The sequence below is a fragment of the Pleurodeles waltl genome, chromosome 4_1, assembly GCF_031143425.1.
Source record: "Pleurodeles waltl isolate 20211129_DDA chromosome 4_1, aPleWal1.hap1.20221129, whole genome shotgun sequence".
Lineage (NCBI taxonomy): Eukaryota > Metazoa > Chordata > Amphibia > Caudata > Salamandridae > Pleurodeles > Pleurodeles waltl.
In genome coordinates, this window is record NC_090442.1 from 844,601,718 (window position 1) to 844,627,454 (window position 25,737).

The 25,737-nt window shown below is 43.6% G+C and overlaps 1 protein-coding gene across 3 annotated transcripts in view; it reads right to left on the minus strand.

The window, feature by feature from the left end:
- The window catches only part of FRS2 (fibroblast growth factor receptor substrate 2), a 289,441-nt gene that overhangs the window by 125,040 nt on the left and 138,664 nt on the right, over positions 1-25,737 (minus strand). For 2 of the 3 annotated variants that reach the window (XM_069229607.1, XM_069229608.1), the window contains exon 4: positions 7,095-7,197. The gene's annotated coding sequence lies outside the window, so the exon portion shown is untranslated. Of the gene's footprint in view, positions 1-2,118; positions 2,170-7,094; positions 7,198-25,737 lie in introns of all 3 variants that reach the window. The other variant, XM_069229609.1, reaches the window with a different exon arrangement.

Genomic DNA, 25,737 nt, shown 5'->3' on the forward strand with positions numbered 1-25,737 from the left:
GTCTTACTCACGGTTTTTGGCGTTTCTTCGGGATCGATCTCATCCGAGTCCGATTCATGGATGGAGAATGTTTCTTCCTCCTCCTCGAAATGCTCTTGTCCTGTCGCCACCGACGCCATTTGCAGTCTCCTTGCCCTTCGGTCTCTTAGTGTCTTCCTGGACCGAAACGCTCGACAGGCTTCACAAGTATCTTCCTTGTGTTCCGGCGACAAACACAAGTTACAGACCAGATGCTGATCTGTATATGGATACTTGTTATGGCATTTTGGGCAGAAGCGGAATGGGGTCCGTTCCATCAGCCTTGAAGAGAGACGTGGCCGGGCCGACCAGGCCCCGACGGGGGATCGAAAAAAACCCTAAGGGCCACCAGAGCTCTTCAAAAGTCAGTGTCGATCTGTTGTAACTAACCCGATACCGAACGCAAACAATACAGACTATTTTTCTGAGATTCTAACTAACTTTCCGACCCGAAACACGGAGCGAAAAGGAACACGTCCGAACCCAATGGCGGAAAAAAAACAATCTAAGATGGAGTCGACGCCCATGCGCAATGGAGCCGAAATGGGAGGAGTCCCTCGGTCTCGTAACTAGAAAATACTTATTTGAAGAAAAACAACTTGAAACACTCCGAGTCCAACACCAGATGGCGGGATGTGCACAGCAGGTGTATCTGCAGCTACACATGCCATCGAACATATATATATATATATATATATATATATATATATATATATTTTTTTTTTTTAATTTACAGAAATAGTGATTTGCACCTGTAATAAACTTGTGAAATTATTCATACACAGATCATGGACAGTGAATGTAGCAACAAGACTTTCAAACCAGAGGCATTAACCCTTAGGTACAAAAGGACTAAAAGGTACATGAAAGAAGCAACCCCTAGATGAGAACACTCCCCACGAGAGCCAACTCATCATAAGATGGCCAAGGAACCCTGGTAGCAACATTTGCAGCAGGAAAATGAGCTGTAGGGAAGAAATGACGATGCTGTTGTAACTATAATCGGTCACCTGAAAGCTCAGTGCTTGTGCGCGATACTGTGGACTGCTTATTGTGCAAGATCAGACAGTCGATGAAACTTCATACTTCACTGAAGATCATTATTTGATGAAGGGTTATTTTGCCTACTGTTCTCCGTACTTTAAAAGAAAAGGAACATATTAAGCTATCTGTGTCTCCTTCGTTTTATTCTCAGATTATCTATGCGCGATGTTGACTGCCAGAATTTATCATGCTGAAATTTTCCCTTTGTGTTTTCCTTACTGCAGTTATATGATGTTTGCTCAGCACATGGTGTCAAGCTCTGCTCAACAGTTATGTGTGCTGGAAACACTACACTGGTTTCACAATTATTTCCTATATATAGTTAGTTTGCAGGAGACTACGGTATCACACAGTATGCTAAGAGATTAATGAAAATATCACATCAATGGTTCTAGGGACAGGAACAAAGTGACATAATTGTTAAGTCCTAATAAGAAAGTAAGGTACTTTCAGTAAAATTCCTTCTGGCGCAGACTTAACCTAAGCACAGATTTCTTATGTGGTGAATGTGAATCTTCATCTTCCCAGGTAGGTTCTAAAAACTCTTGTGATTGCTCCTGCCTGCTGGTAGGTGGAACAATCAGCTGCTCCTGCCTGCTAGTAGGTGGAGTAATCAGCTTCCATTAAGACACCGCTCTGCCCCTGAACAGGAAGACAAAGAGCTGACAAAGAGCCCCTGCATGTTGATAATTTGTCTATTCCCCCAGCACCCTCTCAGATGGAGTTATAACCCTTGTTCAAGATGCTTTCTCAGTGCTGGTACCCATTGCAGAAGCAGATTTCACTGAAGGGCCCGCATGTGCCACCAAGCTTGAGATATCCAGCATAATGTGTGATGCTATTAGATTAAGGAGTCTCCGAATAAGTGTAGAACGGTAGCTCTTGCCAAATACATCAGAATCATAGCCTAATGTCCTGGACTCACTGCAGAGGTACATAAGCCTTTTAGGCAACCACATCCAGAATTGGCCACGATGAAGGGCAGGTCTCTGGTAATGTTTTGCAAATGGAGGATTTCAGTGCTATCACCAGCAAATAAACCAGACTGATAATTACCTAGATGATTGTTGCTGCAGTAGTCTTCCAGCTGGTTGGCTGCATATCTCTCTAGGATCAGAGAAAGAAAGTGAGGTCTGTGATGGGTCTGTAATGTTTGAGCCCTTCAATTCTTAACAAACAGAGCAAATACCTCCTACTGTGACAGGATCCAGGAGGCAGCAATGGTCAGAGTTGATATTTTTTAGCCAAATATGGGGAAGGGTTTCAGACTTATGTTTGGATAGAAGGGTTGGGAGAGGATTTGAAACAAAGTTTAATTATTTAGTATTGGTGATGGTAATTGTCATCCTATCCAACGTAATTAAGGTGAACACAGTCCATCCAGCCACATAATTCTTCACGGTGAAGCTTAAGTCATGCTTGACTTGAGTTACAATGTTTGACTACACCTTCCCTAACTTTAATGAGTTTGTAGAAGAATTAGAAGCTAATCCATTACATACAGTGACTGCAGGTGGGCACGGCCTCTGTGGCCTGAGGCCCTATAGTCTGAGTTCTCTGGAGCAGTTCGGAGCAAATGTTAAGGATTTAGCAAGGTGTAAGAGATGTTTATAAGGATCCCCCCCCCACATCTATTCATCTAAAGGCATGGGCATATTCTCCAGCCTCTTTCTTGTGCTCTAAGGTTTTTACGCATATTGTTCACATCACTGTATCAGGTCAAGGTCAACTTCATATTTTAATCAAAATTATTCTCAGTAGTGGCAGTCTTACTCTCATATGGTTCTTTAAGCTTGGCAAGCTGGGTATAGAGTTTTGCTCAGAGTTTAATCAGCTTCCTCAGCAAGTTTAGCCACCATTTTATTTATGCTTTAAGGTTGACTGAGCTGCCCATTGTGGATTTTAGGTAGCCATGTAACAGAGTAATAATAATAATAAAGGGCACTGGGGAGTTAATCAGACCATTTTCCTTGAAAGGGATGCGAGACCTTAAGTAAGTTCTTCTTATTACAAATTTGGATGAAGGCTACCATGTTTTGAGTGTCAAAGACTGCTGTCAGACAGAAAGGATCTGAGGGAAGATGAGTGTCTATCACTCATTTCCCCTGTGGGGGTTGACGTCAAGCAGGACAGTCTGGTAATAAAAATATCAGTTGATCTAGGTTGTCTTTAATAAAGTCCTCCATGAAATTCTTCATACTGAAAGTTGGGGGGGGCGTTCAGAAGATATTCAGTGTCACAGGTTTGGGTATTATGTCTGTGATCACAAACAGGAGGCAAAAGAAGAGGGAGGAATTAAGTGAGTTTATCAATTTGCATTTGAGGGCATTCAATGTGTATGATAGCGATTAACCACCCCCTTACATTCTCAGTTTTATCAAGGTGGATAAAGTTATGGCCTGGAACTTCACTACCGTATAGCGGCATGGTTGATAGGCCAAGCCAGGTTTCGCCAGAGGTAGTGTCTTTAAGTCTTAGTGGAGTGTGTGGGCAGCTACATGTGTCACCTTAGGCAGGTCTGTGATGTCCAACTATGTGGCCACTAATCAGCAGTGCTGAGCACGGCTTAGCCACAACTTAGTCACAGTCTATCAGGGCTTCAAAGAATGGTAGTAAAAGCACTGAGGTTGCTAGACAAGGTAGTAAAGTTTCAGTAAGCTGTTTAGTTGCATTTTCCCCCGTTGGCAACTACGGTTCTTACACTTCTACTGCCCTTGGTGCCACAGCAGCAAAAGGAGGTACTTTCATCAGTGGAGACCACAATGGGAGTACAATTCTCTCAGGTGTGTTATGAAGTCCACAAGCATTTTGGAAGTTTAAGTATAATCCATTAACAGAATAGTGAGAGGCAACAAAATGTCTGCCGCCTCCTCCTCCTCCTCATCATCATCATCATCATCATCATCCTCCTCCTCTCCACTATTTGGAACATTCTGTGGATCCTGCATGCCACCAGAGTCTGAGACGAATATCACCAAATATACTCGGCCAATGGCAAAAGGCACTGGCAGAGAATCCTCCAATACAACTGGATGTATCTTGGCAATCTCGAAACAAGATATTAAATGAAGTCTATGGGTTCCAGGTTCGAAAACATGCATCTGAATCGGATAAGGCTGAACCAGTGTGAAGTGAAGGTATGCCACAAGCAGGGTGGAGACTGAAAGGGGCAGTCAGCACTGGGGTGGTACCCACCAGGGGAAAAAAAGACAGTTGACCTTAAAAAAGGCATGGACCTTGAAAGTGCTCAAGCAAGTGCTGGAATGGTCCATGAAAACTACAGCATTGTCTTCTTGAAGGCATCTGCCTGCTGCGAAGTCTAGGAAATTCTGGACGTAGTGGATCCAGCTGTGGAATGGGGTCAGAATCCGATGACTGCAGCAGTCAGGCTTTAGAGTACTGACTGTGCAGCCCCATCCATGGAGCTTGAGCGATTTTGGGTGGGTGGGCAGGGGGTGGGGGAAAAGTCCCATCTGGACTTCTTGTGTCTGCCATGAAACTGTGCCTTGGACCTCATCATAAACGTATCAGAGAATAGAGTCTTTGACTGGGACTTGACCAGGATCAGCATTAGACCCATGACTCGGAGCATCACATTTTCCTGGGCTAGGCGATAAACAACTTTACCTCATGCTCCATGATGGCTTTTGGGTGCAAGAGGGAGCATATGTTGCATGACTGAATCATGTTCAAATCAGAGACACCAAATACACATGTCCTACAGCACTGTAACCAATATCTGCTTCTTGGAGGTGGTGCTTGGCTCAAACTCTGAAACTTTGAGAGTAGAGTGCCAGTCCGCATCCAGGGGAGCAGAAGGGTGCTGCAAATTCTGGAAGTAGGGCAAAGTCAATGTAGAGTCCAGCTGTGCCAGCTACTGGCATATACAGCATTTGCTATCGGTTCTGATCCCCTCTCAGGCAAAAACGTCTTTAACCAGTTAATTCAGGAAAATCAATTTATTTACTTAATCATTTTATCCAAAAATATAAATGACAAATAATACAAAATCTCTCTCCCATAATTTTTCATAATCTTATCAATTTATATTATTTACAATCTGTACACCAATAAACATGTAAAAAACATGCAACACAACATACATTACAATACCAAGTGCAAGAAACAATTTACAAAGGCCCCAGTTGTTCACTCACTCTTACTCCCATTCAACACCATTCTCTCTCATCGTAACCCATGCACTCTAAATAGGAATACATGGAGGAAATTAAGAAAATATCACCATATAAAGTTGAAAACTGAGCAACAATCCTTTACTGAAATAGTAGTTTCTATATAACCTGTAGCTCGCCATAGCTGGCTGCACTGGCCATCAAACCTCCACTTAACTGTTATGAAGCTGAGCCAAAAACAAGGGAGTGTAATCTGGGAACAGGACTTTAATAGTAGATATAGGGTTTTAAAACTTTTATCCCACCCCATAAGGACTGAATATTTGAATTAAAAATAAAAGCATCTTCAATATGGGGTTTAAAACACTCTGAAGCTTCTCAGCCTTTGTTTCACAGCTCCTGATGATTTTGCTTTAACAATTACACAGTTTCCCGACTTGGGTTTTCTAGATATTCACATGTTTTGAGTCACTCAAAATATTTACAGACCAGAGTGCTGGCTGAAAGTTTTTTTTAAAAAAAATTTCAATTATTTCTATATATATATTTTTTAATGATCTCACTCAGATCTAAAGTCATGCAATCTCTCATCATTCCAGTGTCTTATTGGTGGAAGGTAAAAGGCCACCAGTGACGTGCGTAGGGTGTGTGTGGTCTACCTATTGATTTCCCCCACTGTGAAGGAGAGTCCCTTTTGCCTGAAAATGTCCAGAAGAATAAAGAAGATACGTAGGCGAGAAAAATAATGGAGTTTGGCCTAAGGAAATGGGTACAAAGAGGTGCAGGAGCATTAAAAAGTAGCAAGTAAAGGGTCCCCTTCAACAACACATCCTTCCTCTCATAAGGACTCCCACAGAGAAATTGTTTGGGGGGGGGGGTTCCCAAGGCACAAATCATTTCCACTGTAGGCAGAGGTGTGGTGCCCATTCACGTTCAAAGGCTGACTCAATTTTAGTATGCTCAGCCTAAAAATCCGATGTAGTATTGAACATGCTATTTAAAATGCTAGGAGTCCGATTCTTAATATGCAGATCAAAGATCTTTTGGTAAAATCTGCATGAACAGATCATTTAGTTTTCGGTGTTCCTTTCCTCCAATTCTACTGATGCTGACAACCATGATAAAGTTGGATATACCAGGGTGATTATCATTGCTTTGAAATAGCCATAGCTCTGTTGGTACACTAATCTACTTCACATTATCTTAGAGGCCTCTCAAGAAACTGCTGCAAAACTGAACATTCTGACCAAGTTCGTACCCAGTATTTCACCACTGCCGAACAACCTACAACTTGGCAATATGGCTTTTAGATTTGTACAGTATGCCCATTTCTAACTACTCAAAGGCTATATCGACATTTTTAGAGAGGACAAGAAAACAGCTACCATAGTGGCGTATGTCTTCATGTGATAGATTTTCTCTGATGGCAGCAGGAAAATATTGACCTTTGAGGAACAGTGCTTTCTCATCTTCTTCAGCTGGCCAAATCTGGCCTCCAGTGCCCCTCCTTAACTGTACACTTAGACGCATGTAAAAACACGGTTAGGGTTATGCTTAAAAGTTGTACCTTTTAAAATTAATTACACCTAATTTTTATGAAGAAAACTTTAAACTTGGAAAGGAAGCCTCTGACAAGCTGCAGGTATTTTACTTTGAAACAACCACTTCTTACCATTTAAATGTATGGTATTCTTATATTGTAAAACTGTTACAGTATCCTGTGGATAAGCTGGACTATTCTGTTACTTTTGACCATCAATGAACTCCTATGATGAAGAACACCACAACTGATCAGAAATAAGTGTACTGACCAATTATAGGAAACCTGTTGGGAATGCATGCACAGTAGGGCATCAGTTAGAATGTTGGTAAGTTGTAGAATTTGTCCTTTTGACTTACCTAGCTCTGTCCATTAATATTCCTAGCCGCTGAAGCTGCATCAGGACTTTCGTCATGCTTCAAAATATACCATTGTTTTCACGCTGGAAGGCCTCTAAAGAAACTACAATAAAAAATAAATATAATAAAATTAGTGATGTTTTCACATTGACATTACTGGAATCTTGTATAAATGTTTACTGGGCGGCAAACCCGACAACGAAGAAAAAAAAAAGTTACTTTGCTGTAATACTTGTGTAATTGAATATAGGTCTTATCCAGATTCCCAAGCATGAAAATTCCAACTGTAAAGAGAGAGTCCCAAAAGGGCTAGGGGTAGAGAGACTGGCAGAATAAGCAAGAAATTGCAAACTCAGTGAGTGGGAGATACAAAGACACCAAGTCCAAGAGCTAAGGAGAGATTGAAAGAGAAAGGCAGCAAGAAACCAAACCACAGAGCGAGATAAGGAGAAACAAATATAAAAGCAAAATATCTTCGGGCTCTCCCTTTACATGGTGTGGGTGAATGTAAGGCTTGAGAACATATGTATCTGTGATGCACTTGTTCACCAATCAGGGAATACTAGTGGTGACAAAAAGATACTTACTGTTACTTTACTCGAGGGTACACATTTTATCGAACTCTGAAGGATCAAATACTGAGTGCAACTGCCAGGATTTGAACATGTGACAGTAAGGTCCAATATTGATTCCTAGAGTGAAGGCATTCAGCTTCCTAGCCACCAGCTAGGAATTATGAATGCAGTAATCAAAAAGTGCAACCCAATACAGTCAAAAGGTGAAGAACTTAACATTCAAACAAATAATAAAAAGTATTTTTAAACTGGATACAAGGGTTTAATTGCGTGAAAGCTGAAGCAATAGAAAAATACCTTTTTAAGGGTTAGTGTAAGCCAGAGGTCTCCAAACGTTTTAATGCCGCGCCCCCCCAGATGAAAAATAAAAATCATTGGGACCCCCCTCAGAATTTTTCACAATTATTTTATAAACATGGCAATGCTTAAATATGTCTAAACCTATTTAAACATTGTAGTTAAGTAATGTTACCTTTTTAAAACTGCAATAACCTGCTTCTGCTTAAAACAAAGGCCTGTTATGTGTATAATATTTATTTTGGCCAGAGTCTGGGGCCCCCCCTGGGATCACTTCAGATCCCCCTAGGCCCCCCCCCCCCCCCCCAGTTTGAAGATCTCTGGTCTAAGCTAAGCACTGTAGTGATCAGTAGAACGCTATAGATGAAAGCAATTGGAAGCCTCAGCAAAAGTCTTGAAATAGAAAAGGCATCTACAGATTTCAAAACAGAATATGCATAATCAAACCATGCAGAAGGCTTCACCCAGTCAGTTCGCTACTAACTAGTAGACCAAAAAGTATCTGACACCTAAGCAGGTTGCAAATTATGGTTACGAGCACAGAACACTCACTATAACTAACAGAATCCTTCCTGTTGTTCTCCTGTTGTACACGTTACTTACCTTTAGTAACAAAATATCTGGTAGAGACATATTCTAGTTGCAGATTCCTTACCTTAGAATTTCCCCCCCAGGCGTCAGACTGGAGCTGGAGATTCTTTCTCCGAGCAACACCCCTGCGCATCGGTCGACTCTGCAGGCGTCACTGGTGTCACAGTCGTGGGGATGATGTCAGGAGTAGTACATAGCTGCCGTGTCAGCGCAGTAATGTCAGTTCTTTTCTTTCCGCGCCATGCGCTGATCCGGAGAGAGCTACCCTGGTCTCTTTTTGACCAATTGTGAGCATTGTATCAAGTTTTTTGGTGCATCGAGATGTCCCTGAAGATGTGCAGTTTGCAAATAGGTATTTTGTGCATGGTGGACACTGAGTTTTGGCCTGTGATGTCTGGGTTCATAACCATGCTGTGTGAATTTTAGCAGTTGGAAATGTTTGGTCACCTGCTGCAATTGGCCTCTGCTGGTGTGCAGCTGAGTAGGCCACAAAGCCTGGCCCCTGCCCTCAACCTGCTGTGGCTGGACATCAGAGCTGTGCGCATCCTGTAGCCAAGCACAGCGGGGGTTAGGCAACCATTCCCAATGAGCACATCCTATATCTATGGCCAGGCATTGCACGCAACCCACTGTGACCACACAGCTTGTCCTGCAAATGGCCTCCGACCATGTGCAAAGCCTGGGTTTGCGGCCTAGGCCTCCATCCAAACTCTGCCGCACATACCCATGGACTGAGCTCACACTGCAACAAGGAACAAAACAGTGGTCAAACCAAGCACCCAAAATGGCCAATGATGTAGGTGCCTTTTCCTCTGGATTATCTTGGTTTTTCCATGCGCCTGGATACCCTTAATCCAGAGTCACCTTCACTTTTAGCTTTCCCAAGGCTGTAGATGTTTTTTTTATTTTCCTCAGAATGTGAAACTCTAAAGTCAGTGTCAACTTGAATGTTTTATGATGGCAGCAAAATGTATAGTTTGTTACCTGTAGGTGTAGTTTTGCATCTTAAAGAATTTTCTTGATTCACATGCTGTGTCACTATCTAGTGGTTGGGCTGGGAATTCTCCACTATTTTGTAGGCCTTCTCTTGTTTTTTGTTTGCTGGTGGGCTTTGACAGTTACTCCATTTGGCGTCCCCTGTGACGTGGACCCTCTGGAAGCTTCCCCCTTTGGGTGCCACCTTCAGATTCTTTTTGCTTCTTTTCTCCATCTTTCTGGCAGCGGTGGGTGGGTCACTTGTGAATCCAGAAAATTCTTCAAAACTACACCTACAGGTAAGAAACTATACATTTTGCAGCATAAATATTTTCCAGCTTCACATGCTATGCACAGATTATGTGGAGGTTTTTGGATGGTTTATGGTGGATGGGTTGAAGATGGACTTGAATTTGAAAATAAAAGTTTCAGTACCTTTGGACACCTGAGCCTTTCTGCTCATTTGAATGTCTATACAGTAATATTTTGTAAAGGTGTGCGTGGATACCTACATAGCTGCCATGCAAATATCTAATGTGTTGGCAAGAAAGGCGATGGTTGCCCCCTTCTTCCTTGTTGAGAGTGGCTTTGGTTTTGATCTCAATTTTTCACCAGTATTTGTTTGGCATAGTTGTATGTGCAGTCTACAATCCATCTGGCCACTGTACCCTTTGTAACAGGGGTTTCCCATGTTGCTCTCCAAATGAGAACAAGAGTTGCTTTGTTTTCCTGTGTGGTTTAATTCTTTCTCTGTAGTACATTATCGCTCTTCTAACGTCCAATGTATGCAAAGCTCTATCGGCCTGATCTTTTGGGTTTTGGAGAAGACTTGGTATTTGGATAGTATGGTTCATATAAAACTGTGAAACTACTTTTGGTAGAAACTGAGGATCTGTCCTCATGACAATTGTCCTTATGAATTTGCATACACCGTTATAGGATTGTGAGGGCTTCTATTTCACTCACCCTCCAAAGCAATGTTATAGTCACCAAAAATGCAGTCTTTTGTTAAGTTTTGTGCAATGGTTCAAAGGCTGGTTGAATCAGTTGGATTAACACCTGGTTAAGGTTCCATGTAGGTGCTGGTACCTTCCTTGAAGGTGCAATTCTTTTTGCACCTTCCAGGAATCGTTTTAATAATGTCACCTTAAACTTCTTCCTACAAAAGGGGTTACGCAAGCCACTATTGCTGTTAAATGTACCCTTAATGAGGTAGAAGTTAGTTTACAATCAATTAGGTATGTTAAGTATTTCAATATTGTTGATTACTTAGGGGGTTATTCTAACTTTGGAGGAGTGTTAATCCGTCCCAAAAGTGACGGTAAAGTGACGGATATACCACCAGCCGTATTACGAGTTCCATAGGATATAATGGACTCGTAATACGGCTGGTGGTAAATCCGTCACTTTTCCGTCACTTTTGGGACGGATTAACACCTCCTCCAAAGTTAGAATAACCCCCTTAGTGTTTTTCCATAATAAGTCCCTTTTAAGACACCATAAGAAGTATCTTTTCAACTCTGAAAGATAACAAATTCGTGTTGTTGGTCTCCTTGCCTCTCTGAATACAGGCATAATATTTTCTGGTAACATGAAAAATGCAAACTCTATGTCTTTGGGAGCTAGGCTGCCAAGCTTAGGTTTCTGGTTCTGGATGTAGGACTCTTCCTTTGTCCATGGATAACCGATTTTGTTGCATTGGTATCTTTACCATGTTCCACTGTGACATTGGATTAGTACTGAAAACCAAGTCTGCCTCGCTCACTGGGGCGCAATAAAAATCAGAGTCATCCTGCTTCTTTGACATTTGTTGATCACACTGTGCAAAGTGGTATTGGGAGGAAAGGGTAAGGAAATTACCCTGACTAGTTTATCGACCGAGTATTCTCCAGGGACTAGTGGTGAGGTTGTCTGGACGTGGAGCTTTGGCATTTCACGGTCGCTGGTGCTGCAAGCAGGTCGATGTGGAGGATCCCCACCTCTGAAAGATTCTTTTGAGAACTTTTTGATTCATCTCCCATTTGTTGTTTATTGCCCTTCTCCAGAAGGAGTATTGCTGTTATTGGTATCTTCCTTTGTATGGCCCATTTCCGTAGTTCCTGGGCTTATGTTGATAACTGCTGGGATTGTGTCCCCCCCCCCTCAAATTGCTGATGTCGAACACTGTTGTAGTGTTGTCTGTTTGGATTAACAGTGACTGATCCTATAACTGCCTCTGAAAGGCTTGAAGACTAGAAACACTGTTTTCAATTCTAGGATGCTGATATGATACACTGCATCATTTTCCTTCCAAACTCCTCTGACCTTGAGTGAGTTTATGTGTGCTCAACCTTCCCATATGTGAGGAATCGGTTACTTTTAGGTTGAGCACCCAAGCGCTTTGACCGAAGTATTGCGGGCTTTTAACCATGCTCATGTCATGCCCATCACTTTCACACGTTCGTGGGCTTGCCTTTCGAAAATCACTTGATGTCATTAATTACGTTTGTCTCACCTTGAGGCTGTTTTTTCACACCTTGCAGACTGCCCCGGTTACATGGTGTACAAAGCAGGCCCTGTGTGTGGTGAGCACCTACTATTTTATCACCTTATATGAGGTCCAGGTATCCTCTATTAGTTAAGTGTAGGCAGTGTCTAGGAAGCCAAGGCTCTCTAGAGGTGGCTGTGGATGAGCAGCCAAGACTTATCTAAGAGCCATGCAAAGCTTATGCAATAACACTATAGTCACACCAATAACACTATAGTCACACAGCATAATCGCACATGAAAGAACAACACAGTGTTACAAAACTAAAGGTACTTTATTAGGGTAGCACAAATACTGGAACACTAATAGGCAGTCCCCCAACTGGAGGTAATTAAACCCACTATTATATACACATTAGCAATCAGCAAAGAACATAAAAAGCAATAAACATTGGCAAAAATAATACAAAATAATGAGGGCACTAGGGAAGTGCCATACCATAAACTAAGACAGTGAAATGTAATATACAGCAACCCCACCCAAGGATTTTGATTTGTTAGAGGAGAGCTGGAGAAACTAGCAACCCCCAACAGGTGAGTGCCCTCCTGGTTGCCGGGTGGTTACTCTGGTAGAGGTAAATACCTTGTTTTCCCCAAAACCAACAGGTGCACTTTAGAAATGTTTTGTGCAAGATCTAAAAGAAGACTGGAAGAACCCAAAGGTGGATTCTGGCAGAAGAGGACCGGCAAAGGACGGTGACCAAGTTCAGTTTGTGATGGAGTGTTCGGTTGTGTCAGGAGCCTCTACCCACCCTTGTAAAGAAGCAGGACCAGTTTGACAGGGAACGAAGAAGATCAGCTGTGCAGCACAGGAGTTGAAGAGGAGTCCCTGAAGTGATGCAGATGGTGTCCCAAGTTAGCGGTCGGGTTGCAGTGGGTCAAGCACCAACAAGCCTTGGCAAATGCAAAAGAAGAGGAAGGCAAGTTGCATAGCTGAAGAGGACCAGCAAGGCCCAGGGGACTTGAACCAAGGAGGGGAGCCTAGAGAGACCCTCAGCAGTCAGGAGAATCAGAAGAAGAGGAGCAGCAGACAGGAGACTGTGCTTAGCAGGAAGAAATGCTGGGGGCTGGGGCTATACGAAGCCTGGAGAGCCCTTGGAGGAGCAAACAAGCCTTGGTAGCTGCAAGAGCCACGGTGCACAGGGGTACTTGTCCTGCAAGGAGAGGCAAGAGCTTGCCAACTCTCAAGTTGGCCAGCTGACAGAGGATGACTCCAAACCACCACCTGTGATGCAGGATCCACGCAGTTCCAGAGGAGAGCAGATCCCCGCAGACAGTTGTCGCTGCAGTTAGGGCCTGCTGATGCGGGATAGTGACGTCTTCACTCCAAAGGAGATTCCTTCTTACTTCCTAGTGAAGGTTGGAGTCTCGTCGACCTCAGAGGATGCACAGCCGGATATATGTTGCAGTTGCTGGAAAGAGCCGGAGGAACAATGTTACAAAGCGGAGTCGTCGCTGGATTTGCAGATTGTTGGTTCCTGAAGAGTCCAGTTGCGGTTCCAGTAGGCAGAAGATGAAGTAAATAATGCAGAGGAGTCCTGCATCAAAGCTGAGGACCCACCCAAGAGGGAGACCCTAAATAGACCAGGAAGGGGGATTGGTCACCTAGCAAGGTGACCACTTATCAGGAGGGGGCTGTGATGTCACCTGCCTGACCTGTCCACTCAGATGCTCCCAGGGGCCCCTGCCCATCTTGGATTAAAAATAGTAGAATCGAGTGGCCACCTGGAGGAACTCTGAGCACCACCCCTGGGGTGGTAATGGACAGGGGAGTGGTCACTCCCCTTTCCTTAGTCCAGTTTCGTGCCAGAGCAGGGGCCAAGGGTTCCTGTACTGGTGCAAACTGGTTTATGCACAGAGGGCAACAAATGTGCCCTTCCAAGCATACCAGTGGCTTGGGGAAGCTAGCCCTCCCAAGCCACGTAACACCTATTTGCAAGGGGAGAGGGTGTTGCCTCCCTCTCCCACAAGTAATCCTTTGTTCTGCCTTCCCCTGCTTGAGCTGGTCAAGCAGCAGGAGGGCAGAAATCTGTCTGAGGGGTGGAAGCAGCGAGAGCTGCCCGGAAAACCCCAGAAGACTGGTAGGAGCAATACTGGGGGTCCTCTCAGAAGCCCCCAAAGTGCATGGAATCATACAAACAAAACTGGCAACAGTGTTGGGGTTCAATTCCAACATGTTTGATACCAAACATGCCCAGGTTCGGAGTTACTATGTAGCTTGACATAGGGAGTGACATGTCCAGTAAACAGGTCAAATGTTTTTTCCCGAATTTACGATGTCCATTGCAATGGAACTTAAGTTCGTAGGGGCACCTCTGCTCAGGTAGGCCCTCACACACAGGTAACTGCACCCTGCCCTCTGGGTTAGGAGGGCCTACCATAGGGGTGACTTGCTGCAACCTTTGGTGAAAGGTGCATAAACCTTTTCATGTAGGCTGCAATGGCAGGCCTGCAGACACATTTTGCACGATTCCCAGGGGTGGCACAATACATACTGCAGCCCATGGAGAACGCTGGTGCCCCAATGCCCTGGGTACCTAAGTACCATATACAAGGAACTTATATGGGGGCACCAGTTTGCCAACTGTGGGGTGCGCAAAATCCTAAGCAACCAAATTTAGAGAGAGAGCACAATCACTGGGGTCCTGGTTAGCAGGATCCCAGTGGAAACAGTCCATGCATACTGATAGCAACAAAAACGAAAAAGAAAGTGGGGGTAACCATGCCAAAAAGAGGGTACTTCCTACACATGGATAATTGCATGACTGCATGATTGCCGATGTACTTCAGCATGGGTGCACTATTTCTTTTGTTTCTCCCCTTCGTGCTGCATGGCGGCCATAGCGCTCACAGCCCAAACAGGCACAACAGAGTGAACTTGATTGGGGGTATTGGAGCGCTGGCCACATTGTTCACAGTTACCTAATGAGAGTAATTTCTTGTGGCTCTCCCCTTAAAACACTTGAAACTGGTGAATGTCTTGTGTAAAACAGAAATCCGCGAAACAAAAGCTTTCCTCCCAGCACAGCAGGAGAGCTGATACTATAATATTCACTGTCCTTGGTAAAACTCTGCCCATAATGCTTTACAGGGCATTACTTTTACAAACCATTTTTGCTCATAACTCAGCCTGTGATGGTCCTAGGACAATGGGACCACCACCAAAACGTTCATAACAATGTGCTCTTTCCATCTACATTATCTTTGGGTCCCCACACTGTGTTAGTGGGGACCACAAAATAACTACTTCCACCATTCAGTGTCTGAGTAAGCTCTCTCCTGGGTGGAACTTTTGTTTTACAGCTGGGAATAGCTTGTGTTTTATGGGCCTTGTTTGTAATATTGTTATAGGCCAGCAACCCCCTGAATACATAGAATGCACTTTGCCCTCTAGGGGCTAAACATATGGTTACACTGCATTATTTAGTGCCATTTTCTTTTTGTGTGGTAACCTCTACCACCATTCATTGTCTTTTATGCTTACTTAAGGCCGGAACTTCTGTTTTACAGCGGGGAAAAAGTTATGTTTTATGGGATTTGTTTGTAATATCATTGCAATAGTCCTGCTAGTCTTGAAATGTGCAATGCACTATGTCCTCTAGGTGCTGAATATATGATTACACTGCACTACTTTCTCCCATTCTTTTTTCATGTGGTTATGCTCTCTAAAGGCTTGTCGGGAAAACTATTGCCAGCGTTGTTAAGTTCTTCCCTCAGCAAAAACGATTCCCCTTTTCCTTTTACCCACGCTAGTTGCAGCGGCATCCTCACTCCCGGTGGCTCTTGAGGAGGCTGTTCTCAGAACTAGCTTCTTTAGGTTTAACTGCCACTCAAGATGGTGGCTGCAAATCCTAGTAAGGTCAGCGCTCTAGTGTTTCCTACCTTAGTCTCATGCTGAAACTTCCCTCCAGCTGTTTCTCTCTGGGAGCCCTGCACTTCAACGGTCATCCTGGGGAGAATGAGCAGTGTTCCTGAAGCACTTCCTTTCATAGAGAATTCTTCCGTGTTTTGAGTAATTAATTATTTTTCTTGTTATGGTGTGCAGACCAGCTACTTTTTCCCCTTTTGAAGAAGCTGAATTTTTTCCTTCTTCTAACAGCTTGGTATTGGCTTTCTGAGGAGAATTCGTTTTGGCTTAACAGAACTTCAAGCAACTGCAGTAAGGAATCCTTTTGTACGATTTCCAGACTATCTATCTATCTATCTATCTATCTATAGTCTGGAAATCATACAAAAGGATTCCTTACTGCAGTTGCTTGAAGTTCTGTTAAGACAAAACTAATTCCCCTCAGCACTGAGCACTGAGGTTTGTCTCACAGATTGACAAGTCTGTAAAGCAAAGAGTTCTTGAAAATATATATATATATATATATATATATATATATATATATATATATATATGAGACGTGCAGATTCACATGCTTTGCACATCCCGCCATCTAGTGTTGGGCTCAGAGTGTTACAAGTTGTTTTTCTTCGAAGAAGTCTTTGAGTCACGAGATCGAGGGACTCCTCCCCTTTCGGCTCCATTGCGCATGGGGGTCGACTCCATCTTAGATTGTTTTCCCCGCATAGGGTGAGGTAGGAGTTGTGTATTATAGTAATAGTGCCCATGCAATGGAGTAAATATGTATGTACATAATGTAGTTTAAAGTGATATATTTACAAATGTTCAAGTTCAACTTCGAAACGGCTACAGGCTCCCGGGGAGGCGGGTGGGCGCATGTGAATCTGCAGCGTCTCATGCCACGAACAGATGTACACTGGGTAAGTGACATTTTCCGTTCGATGGCATGTGTAGCTGCAGATACATATGCTTTGCATAGAGTAGTAAGCAGTTATCTCCCCAAAAGTGGTGGTTCAGCCTGTAGGAGTTGAAGTTGTTTGAAACAAAGTTTGTAGTATTGCTTGTCCTACTGTGGCTTGTTGTGCTGTTAACACATCCACGCAGTAGTGCTTGGTAAACGTATGAGGCGTAGACCATGTGGCTGCCTTACATATTTCAGTCATTGGTATGTTTCCTAGAAAGGCCATGGAGGCACCTTTCTTTCTAGTGGAGGGTGCCCTTGGTGTAATAGGCAGTTCTCTTTTTGCTTTGAGATAACAGGTTTGAATGCATTTAACTATCCATCTAGCAATGCCTTGTTTGGAAATTGGATTTCCTGTATGAGGTTTTTGGAAAGCAACAAATAATTGTTTTGTTTTCCGAATTTGTTTTGTTTTATCAATGTAGTACATTAACGCTCTTTTGATATCTAATGTATGTAGTGCTCTTTCAGCTACAGAATCTGGCTCTGGGAAGAACACTGGTAGTTCTACTGTTTGATTCAAGTGGAACGGTGATATGACTTTTGGTAAGAATTTTGGATTTGTTCGTAAAACTACTTTATGCTTGTGTATCTGAATAAATGGTTCCTGTATGGTAAATGCTTGTATCTCACTTACTCTTCTTAGAGATGTGATGGCAATTAGAAATGCAACTTTCCATGTTAAGTATTGCAGCTCACATGAGTGCATGGGTTCAAAAGATGGACCTATGAGTCGTGTTAAGACAAGGTTGAGGTTCCACGAAGGAACTGGTGGTGTTCTTGGTGGTATAATTGTCTTTAGGCCTTCCATAAATGCTTTTATGACTGGTATCCTAAACAATGAAGTTGAGTGCATAGTTTGCAGATAAGCTGAAATTGCGGTAAGATGTATTTTAATGGATGAAAAAGCTAGCTTTGACTTTTGCAAATGTAGTAAGTAGCTTACGATGTCTTTAGCGGATGCGTGTAATGGCTGAATTTGATTATTATGGCAATAATAAACAAATCTTTTCAACTTATTTGCATAGCAATGTCTTGTGGTTGGTTTCCTAGCTTGTTTTATGACCTCCATACATTCCTGTGTAAGGTCTAAGTGTCAGAATTCTAAGATTTCAGGAGCCAAATTGCTAGATTCAGTGATGCTGGATTTGGATGCCTGATCTGTTGTTTGTGTTGAGTTAACATATCTGTTCTGCTTAGAAGCTTGACATGAGGCACTACTGAGAGGTCTAGTAGTGTTGTGAACCAAGGTTGTCTTGCCCAGGTTGGTGCTTTAAGTATGAGTTAGAGTTTGTTTTGACTCAATTTGTTTACTAGATACGGAAGGAGTGGGATAGGGGGAAAAGCATATGCAAATAAATATCCCTGACCAACTCATCCATAACGCATTGCCCTGAGATTGATCTTGTGGGTACCTGGATGCAAAGTTTTGGCATTTTGCGTTGTCTTTTGTTGCAAATAGGTCTATTTGTGGTGTTCCCCATCTTTGGAAGTAAGTGTTTAGTATTTGTGGGTGAATCTCCCATTCGTGGATCTGTTGGTGATACCGAGAGAGATTGTCTGCTAACTGATTCTGAATCCCTGGAATAAACTGTGCTATTAGGCGAATGTGGTTGTGAATCGCCCAATGCCATATTTTTTGTGCCAGGAAACACAACTGTGTCGAGTGTGTTTCTCCCTGTTTGCTCAGATAATACATCGTTGTCATGTTGTCTGTTTTGACAAGAATGTGTTTGTGGCTTATTATGGGTTGAAATGCCTTGAACGCTAGAAATACTGCCAGTAGTTCTAAGTGATTTATGTGAAACTGTCTCTGCTGAGTGTCCCATTGTCCTTGGATGCTGTGTTGATTGAGGTGTGCTTCCCACCCTATCATGGAGGCATCTGTCGTTATTACGTATTGAGGCACTGGGTCTTGGAAAGGCCACCCTTGGTTTAAATTTATATTGTTCCACCATTGAAGCGAGGTGTATGTTTGGCGGTCTATCAACACTAGATCTAGAAGTTGACCCTGTGCCTGTGACCATTGTGATGCTAGGCACTGCTGTAAGGGCTGCATGTGCAACCTTGCGTTTGGGACAATGGCTATGCATGAGGACATCATGCCTAGTAGTTTCATCACCATCTTGACTTGTATCTTTTGTTTTGGATACATGGCCTGTATTACATTGTGAAATGCCTGTACCCTTTGTGGACTTGGAGTGGCAATCCCTTTTGTTGTGTTGATTGTCGCCCCTAAGTATTGCTGTGTTTGACACGGCTGAAGGTGTGACTTTGTGTAGTTGAGTGAGAAACCTGGCTTGTGGAGGGTTTCTATGACGTACTTTGTGTGTTGTGAACACCGTTCTTGCGTGTTGGTTTTGATTAACCAATCGTCTAGGTATGGGAACACATGTATTTGATGCCTCCTGATATGTGCAGCCACTACTGCCAGGCATTTTGTAAAAAACTCTTGGCGCAGTTGTTATCCCGAATGGCAACACTTTGAATTGGTAATGTACCCCTTGGAATACTGTACAAACCTTAAGTACTTTCTGTGTGAAGGATGTATTGGTATATGAAGTATGCATCCTTTAGGTCTAGTGTTGTCATGTAGTCTTGTTGTTGGAGCAGTGGGATTACGTCCTGTAGTGTCACCATGTGAAAGTGATCTGATTTGATGTAGGTATTTAATGTTCTGAGATCTAATCTAGGTCTTAGAGTTTTGTCCTTTTTGGGTATGAGAAAGTACAGCGAATAAACTCCTGTTCCTCTCTGATGAATTGGTACTAGTTCTATTGCATCTTTTTTTTTTAACAACGCTTGGACCTCTAGTTTTAGAAGATCCATGTGTTGTTTTGACATATTGTGTGTTTTCGGTGGGACATTTGAAGGAATTTGAGAAATTCTATGCAATAACCATGCTGGATAATTGCTAGTGTCTGTTGTTATTTCCTCCCAATGTTTGTAAAACTTGGTTAGTCTCCCCCCCACAGGTGTTATGTGTTGGGGATTTGTGACGTCAGAGTCACTGCTTGTTTTGAGGAGTTTTGGGACTTTGGAACTTCCCTCTACTCTTTTGGAATTGGCCCCCTCTATATTGTCCCCGAAAACTTTCCTGCTGATATTGGCTCTGATAAGTGGGCCTTGTTTGTGAGGGTGTGGGTTCTGTGCTTTGTCCTCGAAACCCCCCTCGAAACTGTGTTTTACGAAATGTGCCTCTGCTCTGTGGGGAGTAGAGTGCGCCCATGGCTTTGGCCGAATCAGTGTCCTTTTTAATTTTTTCAATAGCAGTGTCCGCCTCCGGCCCAAACAACTGCTGTACGTTAAATGGCATATTCAGCACAGCTTGTTGTATTTCCGGCTTGAATCCTGATGTACGCAGCCATGCGTGTCTCCTTATGGTCACTGCTGTATTTACTGTCCTAGCAGCTGTATCTGCTGCATCCATTGACGAGCGTATCTGATTGTTCGAGATACTCTGTCCTTCCTCCACCACCTGTTGTGCCCTTTTTTGGAACTCTTTGGGTAAGTGTTCAATGAAATGTTGCATTTCGTCCCAATGAGCCCTATCATATCTCGCCAGCAGTGCCTGTGAGTTGGCAATGCGCCATTGGTTGCCGCTTGTGCTGCAACCCTTTTCCCCGCAGCGTCGAACTTGCGACTCTCCTTTTCTGGAGGTGGTGCGTCTCCAGAGGTGTGGGAGTTCGCTCTTTTGCGAGCTGCCCCTACTACCACAGAGTCTGGTGTTAATTGCTGCGTGATGTATACAGGGTCTGTTGGCGGTGGCTTGTATTTCTTCTCCACCCTTGGAGTTATGGCCCTGCCCTTCACAGGCTCCTGAAACACCTGTTTGGAGTGTTTTAGCATTCCAGGTAGCATAGGGATGCTTTGGTATTGGCTATGTGTGGAGGATAGTGTGTTAAATAAAAAGTCATCCTCAATAGGCTCTGCATGCAGGGTGACATTATAAAACGCCGCTGCCCTTGACACCACCTGTGTGTAGGCTGTAATGTCCTCAGGTGGCGACGGTCTCGCTGGATAACAGTCTGGGCTGTTATCTGACACTGGCGCATCATATAGATCCCATGCGTCAGGATCATCCTGACTCATTCCAGTATGAGTTGAGGACTGCATCAGTGGTGGAGTGGCTACCGGTGATGTGTGCGTTGAGCGTGGTGGAGATGGTGGCGGTGTTAGTTGTCTTGCCACCTTTGCCTGTGGCTGCTTGTCTTTTTCTTGAAAGGCAAGTCTTCTTCTCATCCTAATTGGGGGAAAGAGTACTTATCTTCCCTGTGTCCTTTTGGATGTGGAGCCTTTTCTGAGTGTAGTCTGGCTCCATTGACTCTAGTTCTTGTCCGAACCTATGTCCTTGCATTTGTGAGGACAGTCCCTGTTCCTCTGTGTAGGAACTTATTTTCGGTTCAGAGGCCGCATGTTTCGGAATGGAAACTTTTTCGGCAGTCTTTTTCAGCTCAGACGCCACTTTTTTAATTTTGGGCGTTCCGGTCTCTCGGTGCCGACTCGTTTCGGTGCCGCCCTCTCGGTGACGAACTTGCTCGGACCCACCGTCTCGGGGTCGAGTCTGCTCTGTGCCGGTATCTCGACCGGAGTCGGATGTCTTCGACACATGCGTGCCCTTTTTCAGTGCCGATGATCGGTCACCTATTTTTCGGGTTAAGCCATGGCCTGCTTGCGGTGGCGTCCCCTGGGCTTTAGCGGTCTTTCCGTGAGTTTTGTGTGTCGACGTCTTACTCACGGTTTTCGGCGCCTGTTCGGGATCAACCTCGTCCGAGTCAGACTCCTCGATGGAGAAGGTTTCTTCTTCCTCCTCCAAGTGTTTTTGTCCTGCCAACGCCATCTGTAGTCTTCTCGCTCTTCGGTCTCTTAATGTCTTCCTCAACCGAAACGCTCGACAGGCTTCACAAGTATCTTCTTTGTGTTCTGGAGACAAACACAAGTTACAGACCAGATGCTGATCTGTATAAGGATACTTGTTGTGACATTTGGGGCAGAAGCGGAATGGGGTCCGTTCCATTAGCCTTGAAGAGACACGTGGTCGGGCCGACCAGGCCCCGACGGGGGATCGAAAACCCCGAAGGGCCACCGGAGCTCTTAAAAATTCGGTGTCGATCTGTTGTAACTAACCTGATACCGAACGCAAACAATACTGTCGAATTTTATCTTTCCGAACCGAAAAGCGGAGCGAAAAGGAACACGTCCGAACCCGATGGCGGAAAGAAAACAATCTAAGATGGAGTCGACGCCCATGCGCAATGAAGCCGAAAGGGGAGGAGTCCCTCGATCTCGTGACTCGAAAAGACTTCTTCGAAGAAAAACAACTTGTAACACTCCAAGCCCAACACTAGATGGCAGGATGTGCAAAGCATGTGTATCTGCAGCTACACATGCCATCGAACATATATATATATACACACATATTATATATATATATATATATATTCAAGAACTGTTTGCTTTACAGACTTGTCAGTCTTTGAGACAAACCTCAGTGCTCATACTAATTCCTAGAGACTGTAATTGAGAAAACTGAACCTTGAGAAGGAGTTTTAGCTATTCCTCTTCTTCCTGAGGTTTAGGAGTATTGGGAGGTTGCAATTCCTCAACCACTTTGTTCCTGAGATCTTTCAGCGTCAAAGCTTTTTGTGGGATCCTGAATTCCCTCAGACTTTCATTGAACTTCATTTTTTGCAGAAGGGCAGACATTTCGGCCTCTAGACTTTTTCACTTTTTTTTTTTTTTTTTAGCGACCCATTCCTCAGGGTCGAGGCAGAGTCTTCCTTTTGTACGTAGAAGAATCTTTCAACAACATATCAGTCGTCAAGCCTCGGTGTGCTGCTCAACCCATCTTTTTTCGACATGAAAGCATCTTTGCCCTTTGCTCCACTGAAGTACCCCTTGAGGTATCTGTGGGGCTCCTTCTCTCAGGGCGTGCCTGCCAATGGTGAGTTTGTCGACACGGAGGCACCCTTTGACGTCAGTGAGTCTGATTTCTTTGACTGACGATTTTATTGAGACCGATGGTTCTCTTACCTCGTCTCTTTTTCTACGTCACCTGTTCCTGGATTTTGACAATCTTTACCTCCATTTCCTATGTTTCTTCTATTGCTTCTTCAGCGAGGTTATCTTCCTCTTCTCTGGAGAAGCCTAGCTCTCTCAATGGTGGTGTTATCTGCTGGCATGGTTAGCTGGGATGTGCTTTTCTCACTCTAGCTTACTCAGCGTGATCACACCAGTGATCGGTGGGGAGACAAAGGTTGCAGACTGGGTGCCTGTCTTTTTCAGAGAACTTGTGAAAGCAGTTCTTAAAAAACTGGAAGGGTGTATTCTCCATCGAGGCCCTTTAGGGAGCACCCTGAATGGGCATCCTCCGAAGTTCTTGCAAATTTGAACTTTTCTTCCTAATCGTCCTTTCGAAGTTCTGCATCAGTCATGTAGACTAATGCTGGTAAACATTTCAGCGATTCCGCAATTTTTTCATCACAATCTTCTTCTCTGTATAGGAAATCCTTTGGCAGGCTTCCAGACCCAGCGGCGGAAAAAACAATCTGAAGATGGCGACCACAGGAAGTACATCAACATCACAGGGGAGACCAAATGGAGGTACCGTTGATGTCAACCAACATGAAAGAGAAGTACTTAAAAATAGTGGAGGATTATGGACCCAAACGTGAGTTGACAGAATTAGGCAGAGGATGTGAATCCAGAAAAGATTCACATTGCAAAAAAACACATTTTGTTTATAAAAAAAAATATATATATTAAAAAGGGGGACGGCACAGAGACACTATTAGCAGATTTACATAGAACCAAAAAAGGAGCACCTTCTCACAAAATTCTACTTTCATGCCAACTTTGGTGTGAAGCCAGTCAATCTGCAGATGTGAGCAAAACTTCTTCTGGGATCTAAAATAGGAAATCAGTTGATATTTCACTCTCCGCAGTTTTCTCCCCCCTGTAAATGGATCCTCACGAAACTTGGCATGGACTGTGTAAGTATAGTACCAAATTTCAAGCAAATTTGTTCAGAGTCAAACGTTATGGCAAATGAAGAAAGGCCTTTTCAATGGAAAAAGTTGGAACCATAATGACAGTGGCAGAAGCAAGAGTGAGTGTGTTTTTTCTTTTTTTTTTCCAATATATCTCTAGCTCCTCAAACCTCTGAGTCACTGATTCCTGTCACTATTTCTCAGAAATGCAGCTGCACTTTAGCAAGTTAAAGCACATATGATCTGGATATAATTGAATGGGTTTATTCCACACAGCAGGAAAGAAAACATTTCATGTGGCCAACCAGTTTCAGCACAGCAACTTACACAGGATATATATGTGTGATATATTTTCATCTGCTTTTTAGACTAGTACAGTTTGCTGAATATGCACAAACTAAGACAGACATTTAATATGTTGAACTGATTCTTAGTATTTTGAAGCTTGTTTTGGCTCCTCAATGGGAAACTCCATTAAAGAGTGAATGTGCAACAAAAAAAAAAAATCCCTCCTCTACTTATAACTGATACGGTGCTACAAATGTACATAGGAATTTAGCACACTTCAGTGACACCTTTTTTAGAACAGACTAACTGTTCTACCACCAAGGCCGCTCGTCTCTGGAATGATCTTCCCTCTGAACTCCGTCATGAACACTCAGAACTGCTTTTTAGAAAAAACTTAAGACCATTCTTTTCTGTAGGTAGCTCTCTGAATTCTCCTATTGCTAGCACTGGTCAGGTTAGGTTTAGCGCTGGGATGCCTTCGGGTCACTACGCGCTTTTTAAATCCTTAAAACTAAACTAAACTGTGGATTCCTCACCTTAAAATATTCCCCAGGCATCAGACTGGATCGGGAAAATCTTGAGCAGTCCATCTATGTGCCGGTACATGGCATCAAGTGGCTACATGTCAGCTGCGTTAGAACATGATGTGCGCTGTGCCTTCAGACGCCATGCTAAGATCAGTTTCTTCATGACTATATCTGCACCAAAAACTCAGTGTTACGACTGAATGCCGTGTGACCAGTGTGCAGAATCTAGCAGGCGCATATGGATGAAGAGCCCATGTCCCAGATCATTGAGGATGGTAAGGAATTTGCAGTTACAGCCTCTACCAGTAAAAGAGTTATATAAAGGTAAGTAACTTGTTCTTCTGAGAGAGACATCTAACTGCAGTTTCCTCACATTAGAAGAGATACCCAAGCAATACCTCCCTGGAGGTGGATCTGCGAACTGGCTAAAACCAGGAAATCCTCGAGGACCAAACAGGCAAAATGCCTGTCGATGACCAGACTGTCCAAGCAGTAATACTTCGTGAACATGTGGAGTGACACCCACAAAGCAGCTTGCCCGATGTCCAGGACATATACCACATGTACTAGCCTCATAGTAGTAGCCTTGACCCGGATTCAATGGTCCTGCAAACCCTCAGGAGGCTGCTTGTTAGCTAAAACACAGCCGACCTTCATGCAAAGAACAATCCATTAACAGATGCATCTTGCTGGACGCCTGCACAGCTGTGCCTTATTTTGCTCCTGTGAATCCGCTGAAGAGTTTATGGTCCACCTCTGGTCTTTGGCACTGTCAATGTAGAACGAGAGAGCTCTTTTTGGATCCAAACGATAAAGCCTCTTCTCTTCTTTAGAAGGATGAGGTAGAGTGGAAAAAGTCTGCCGCATGATGTTGTGCCGGACGTGGAATGGAGTCATCACCTTTGGGAGGACAGAGACTCAAGTCCAAAGAACCTGTTTAACCAGGAAGACACTGGTGTATGATGGGTTAAATGAAGCTCACTGACCATTTGAGACTGATGTAATGGCCACTCAGAAGACCATCTTAAGAGTCAGAAGTCTCAGATGACAGCTGCATAGGAGAATAA